This window comes from Lolium perenne, chromosome 2 (assembly GCF_019359855.2).
Source record: "Lolium perenne isolate Kyuss_39 chromosome 2, Kyuss_2.0, whole genome shotgun sequence".
Lineage (NCBI taxonomy): Eukaryota > Viridiplantae > Streptophyta > Magnoliopsida > Poales > Poaceae > Lolium > Lolium perenne.
The window spans coordinates 192,817,368-192,824,074 of NC_067245.2; positions in this window are offsets into that span (position 1 = coordinate 192,817,368).

Genomic DNA, 6,707 nt, shown 5'->3' on the forward strand with positions numbered 1-6,707 from the left:
TCCAATTCTGTAAGAGAGAAAAAGGCTCCCCTACAAGCTAGCCACCCTTATTGGCAGAGCTTGCTATGGTTGATCAATTAAGTGTATGGTGTGAGTTAATTAAAAAGCACGATTGGGACTAACCAATTAATGGATGCCTAACTTGGAGAAATGTCAACATGAAAGGTTTACGAGAGCGTTTAAATATTTGTTTCTCACAAACCCGGTGCAACGCACGGGCACTTTTACTAGTTACCTCTAAAGAGTGTAGCTGCTAGAGGAGCTATAGCGCCGGAAAAAGTTGCCCCGCCACACTAAAATTCCTAATGTACTGAGCTTTCGATGCATAGTCAATTGCTCCCAGCAGTGACCTAACCATTCCTCTCGTCTTCTCTCGGCAACTGGCAAAGAATTGAATTGTAATACAGCTAGAGTCGGCACCGTCGTTGCGGCTGACATACCCGCCGGTCGTTCCGCCGCAACCGCTTCGACGTCGCGTCCCTGAACGCGGCGTCAAATCCGCCCCACCTTCGCTCACACAAGGTGCTCGACAACTTGCTAGGTAGGCGCGATTGGCCGCTGTTCGTTGCGTCGTCTGCCTCGGCGCAATTTTAACCATTGATTTTGCTTTTAGACATGGATAGCGACGATGAGATGCTTGCCCTGCTGCTGGAGGACGAGCAAGCCTTCGATGACGACCTCAGGGAGCATTTGTTGATCATCGCGTCCCTCCAAGACATGGTTGATGCCGAAGCAGAGAAGAGGAAGAGGCCGCGCCGCGGAGTATCAAGGCCGGGGAGAAAGAAGTCCAAGCCCCGGCAGAGGATGGAGGGGCATACCATGCTGCACAACGACTACTTTGCAGATGGTGCAACACATGAAGACCATTTTCGGCGCTGGTACATGATAAGCAAGGGTCTGTTCATGAATATCCTCCACTACGTTCGAGAGTTCGACCCCTACTTCAAGCTCAAGCTCGACGCTGTAGGCATTGTCGGGTTCTCGTCGATTCAGAAGTGCACCGCCGCCATGAGGATGCTTGCATATGGAGCACCTGCCGATACGCAGGACGACTACCTTCGCATGAGTGAGTCTACTGCCATTGAGTGCATGTACAAATTTTGCCAAGTTGTGGTGGGAAAGTTTGGCAAATACTACTTGAGAGGGCCAACTGAGGAAGAGACTGCAAGGATCATGGCACAAAATGCTACCAGAGGATTTCCTGGAATGCTTGGAAGCATCGATTACATGCACTGGTCATGGAAGAACTGCCCGTTTGCTTGGCAAGGTATATACAAAGGGCGTCATGGATATTGCAGTGTGGTGCTTGAAGCTGTGGCAGATTATGACATGTGGATTTGGCATTCTTTTTTTGGCATGGTGGGATCACACAATAACATCAACGTGTTGCAGCAGTCTCTGGTGTTCAGCAGACTAGTGGAAGGGCATGCTCCACTATGCAACTATGAGGTCAATGGCCACCAATATACCAAAGGCTATTATCTAGCCGATGGTATATATCCAAAATGGGCCACTTTTGTCAAAACAATCTCGAGTCCATCAGGTCTCAAGAATTCCCACTTTGCTACGCGACAGGAGGCTTGCAGGAAGGATGTCGAGCGGGCATTTGGTGTGCTTCAAGCACAATTTGCCATTGTCCGGTACCCTGCTCTAAGTTGGTCTCACGACCAAATGTGGGAGGTGATGCAGGCTTATGTGATCATGCACAACATGGTCATCGAGAATGACCGCAAGAATCATGTCAGCACACATGTTGGTCCCTATGAGTGTGAGGGCCCTCTTGCGAAGGTTGATCATGAGTTGCCTACAGATTTTGCTGATTTCCTCGCCGTGCACGCAGAGATCCGTGACAACAATGTTCATGATCAATTTCAAGCTGACCTCGTTGAGCATTTGTGGAGGATCAAAGGAAATGCCGCGGCACCTTGATCTAGCCCTATTTTACATTTGTTTAGTTGTTTTACTGTTTGTTGTATTTTAATTTGAAAACTATCTCTGCAAACATATTTATTCCTATGATAAATGATTATGTCTTAAAAAAGCTTTAAAAAATATTTGGGGGTGACGTTTGGGGGACGCGGCTGGGGAGCGACGTCCCCCAAACGCGGCACGAACAAAACACGTCCCCCAAACGTTCAATCCGGCGCGGTTTGAGAGACGCTTTGAAGGACGCGACTGGAGAATTAAGGCCGTCCTAGCTACCACTTGAGGCTGTAAGAGCATCTCTAGCAGAGCCCGTAAACCACGCCGGAACCTTATTTTTCTGGCCGATTTACGGGGGCGGGTCGAAAGTGGCGCAGAACGGAGACTGAACTCGCCGTTCGGCCCAAAAAACTTTTTCAGGGGGCCGAAATTTTTTAGACTCGAACCCTACTAATACAGACCAAAGAGTGGTTAACAGGGCGAAAACTGAACGGACTTCTCCAACGCTGCCGTCCGTACAATCACCTCCAGCCGCCGATTTCTGGCTGCTTTGCTAAAATTGTGTGACGATGACCAAGCTCGTGGCTGCAGAGGAGACGTGCGGCGGGCGTACACAGTAGGCTATGGCGCGGCGTGGTGGCGGACAGGCCGCGCAGCGCGGCTGCATACGCGCGGCCAAGTGCAGCAGCTAGCAACTGCATCGCGCGCGACCAAGAGCTGCTAGCACATACGCGCGCGGCCAAGAGCTGCAGCAAGCAGCAAAAATCAATCCAAAGCAATCAATCCAAAGCTAGCATCAATTTCATCCGTGGAGCAAGGCGGAGCGGCAGCAGCAATCACGGCCGTGTCCGGCCGGACCTACGCCGCATCAAGCTGACGCGACCGTACTCGTCTGATTCCAAGCTCGTGGTTGTAGCTGGGAGCGCGGCCCCCCGCTTGCGCGGGGAGATCTAGGCAGCGGCCGGACAGTTCTCGTGAAGAAGATGATGATTGTTCGAATATTTCGTTTTTCGGTTTTAGTTTACGGACTCTGTTCTGCGCCAGCCGTTTTGCGATCCGTAAACACGTTTTCGGAAGACTGAACTCGAGTTTTTCGGTTTGCACTTTTACAAACTCTGTTAGAGATGTTCTAAGCCAGCGGGATTTGCATGGCCATCCCTGGGATGTTTGGGGTCCGGTGCAAGAGAAAAAATATGGCTCTTCTACACAAATAGTTATCTAGCTTTTTATATATATTTCAGTAGCAACTTACTCAACATATTTTCTTTCAAAATATTCAATAGACATGTTAAATAACAGAAATTTCTCTAAATTTTTAATAGACACGTCACATACACAATTCTATCTAACTTTTCAATAGGCAGGGTACTCGACATATTTTTCTTGTGTCCCTTTCATAATCACACATGCACTTTGACATGTAAGACAAGCCGAAACACAGACAGTACAATATAGACAGGAAATTAAACTGAAATAAAAGCACATCGATCATGAAAGAAAGGCTCGTTGCCGCTTGCTGGTCATATTGCATAGTAACTTAGGCTAGAATGTCATGCACATAACACTAATTTATATTACTATCTTCATAGTGCATAATAACATTAAGTCAGTATCATAGATAGATTCATTAATTAGTTTGTAGACTCATTATATCTTGAGATAATCGCATGGTTGGTCACAGAACTTACCAGAGATGAGCACTTTAGTAACAAAACTTCAGAAGGGGAGTCCGCTAGTCACTCAGGATTGTTTTATGAGCAAACTGGTCACTCCCGTCATGACACCGTTAGCCAAGATGACGTGGCACGTTGACTAGGAAGTTGACCGGAGATGATGTGCTATTTTTGCGAAAACAACTCCGTCAAATCCAAAAAAAAAAAGATAATCGCATAGTTGGTCACAAAACTTAGCAGAGATGAGCACTTTAGTCACAAAACTTCAGAAAATGAGTCCGTTGGTCACTCGGAACTATTTTATGAGCAAACTGGTCACTTTCTGTTAAGTCATTGAGAGCATGTTGACCACATTAGGATCTCCTTTTTTGCAAAAAAAAAACCTAAACAATCAACATAGTCCTCTTAATCTCACGTCGAGACGTGAGATTAAGAGGACTATGTTGATTGTTTAGGGTGTTTTTTTTGCAAAAAAGGACATCCTAACGTGGTCAACAGGCTCTCAACGTGCTACTTAACAGAAAGTGACCAGTTTGCTCATAAAATAGTCACGAGTGACCAGCGGACTCCTCTTTTGAAGTTTTGTGACTAAAGTGCTCATCTCTGGTAAGTCTTGTGACCAACCATGCAATTATATTATTTTTTTTTGGATTCGACGGGGTTGTTTTCACAAAAATAGCACATCGTAACTTCCTAGTCAACGTGCCACGTCATCTTGGCTAACGGTGTCATGACGGGAGTGACCAGTTTGCTCATAAAACAATCCAGAGTGACTAGCGGGCTCCTCTTCTGAAGTTTTGTGACTAAAGTGATCATCTTTGGTAAGTTTTGTGACGACCATGCGATTATCTCTTATATCTTAAAAAGTGTGATGTGATAGCCACACTAGCTAGACAATGGGGGTATCACCCACCGACAGGGGGCGCGTCTTGAAGACAATCCTGGTGAGACACCGTCTATGCAAGCATTTCTCAATTATCAATTCAAACTTTTGGTTTAATTGGCTAGTGCATCAATTTTTTACCTTGGAGGTGTGGTGGTCGCCGACGAGATTCGTTTAGTTTGTTTTCAGTCTCTTCTTTAGGATGGTGAAGCGGCGGCTACTTTCTAAAGTTAAAATAAGGTTCTTCCCGTCCTATCCTCACTCCGGTGGTGCACCTAGCGTCGGTGGAGGGAGCGTGGAGTTGTGTGCGCGGCGAATCTCCTGTGGTCCGACCGTTTTTCGTGTTCGATTGTGTGGTTTCAGATCAGTCTCTTCCGATCTACGGTTGTCATCATTTGAGATGGTTGCTTCTCTGGTGCGTTGGCCCTTTGGAGCCTTAGCACGACGACTTCTCGTCTGTCTACTACAACAAGTTCTACTACGATAATTTTTGCCTGATTTCGGTGATGGAGACTGAAGAGGCGAGGACAACGACGCGCTTTTGGCTCGCGCTAGTGTCTTCAGCCATCGCTAGGTGGTCCAGTGACCTATTTGTATTTTTTATTACTGTTGGACATCTTTGTATTGATGTTAATGATTATTAATAGACCGTTGGAATTTTCGCAATTTTTTTTAACTATACAACTAGGCTAGCACTACTAGGAAAAGGTCTAGCCGTAAGATGAGTGTTAGTGGTGCACCATGAAAGCAATGCGCCACTACTACTTAGCAGTGACACACCAGAAAGTCGTGGGCCACTGTTACAAATGTAGTAGTGGCGCACCTCTTCTACGGTGCGCCATCACTAAAGGTCGGCTAGATCTCATCCCTCCCCTAAACTTCGCAGTGGCGCACCTCTTACTGGTACGCCACTGCTATCTCTTACTGGTGCGCCACTGCTATGGGAGATAGCAGTGGCGCACCAATAAGAGGTGCTCCACTGGTAAGCTTGGGGAGGGGTAGGCCTCATTCATCATAGTTATCGAACGTACCAATAGCGCACTATAAGATTGTGCGGCACTGGTGTGTTAGATATGTTTAGCGCATGGTTAGATGCAGTGTGCCACTCGCCCTGGTCCTTGCTTTTCTTCTGTCCAATAATTCAGCCGTCGTGTGCGCATGGTCTCCTCTCTCCAATAATTAAGTCACATTGCTCCATTACGAGCCATGTGCGCGTCTTGTAGAGAGAAAGTGCCCCTTCTTTCTTTCTTTCTTTCTTTCTTTCTTTCTTTCTTTCTCCACGAGCAGGACCAACCCTCCAACCGACAGCCAACCCTCCCACCCAGGCCGACCCTCCCCATCGACAGCCGCCGGCCGGCGAACCTCGCTGCTCCTCCGCCCCTCAAGCCGCGCCGCCGGTCGGGCATGCCTGAGCCTCGGCGCATCTCCGCCCCTCCATCCCCACTGTCTCTCCATGGCGGCGGCCGAGCTCACCGCGCGTGCACTCGTGGCCTTCGCCGCCTCGGAGACGCTTGTCGCCGCCTCCCACCGGCGCGACACCGCCGCGCTGCTCCTCCCCCCGCCGCAGACGAGCAGGAGCAGAACCAGAGCGCTCGCCATAGCCGCCGCCGCCGAGTCCAGCGCGCTCGCCACGGCAGCCGTCTTCGAGTCCAGCGCCCTCGCCACGGCCACCGTATTCGAGTCCAGCGCGCTCGCCATGGCCGCCGCCACCGAGTCCAGCGCGCTGCCGAGTCCAGCACGCTCACCGTCGACCTGCCATCCTGGCCACCGCGCTCGCCTACGTCTGCGACGAGGAGCTCCTCCACGAGCAGGACCAGAGGAGCTAAGCGGCATCTGTCGGAGGAGCTCCGCCACGAGCAGGACCACTGAGCGGCATCCGGCGGTGGAGCTCCTCCATGGATTTGATTGCTTTTTAGAAAAAGATTTAGGGTCCTTGTTGTAAAGTTTAGGAAATTTGGGTGAATTTTTTATTTGGGTCCTGTAATAGTTCTGATTTATAATAACATAAAGTGGCTTTTTTATTAATGGTTCAACATCTAGATCTAGCACCTGCAACACCGTCTGCCACCTAGGCCCACGTTGACCTTTTAAATCTAGGCAGTCAGTGGCGTACACACAGCTGGACTAGTGGCGCACCTTGTCAGATTCAACACATGTGCTAAAGATACTAGTGGCGCATCCCTACAAGGCATTAGTGGCGCACCTGTGCACTCTTAGCAGTGGCGCGC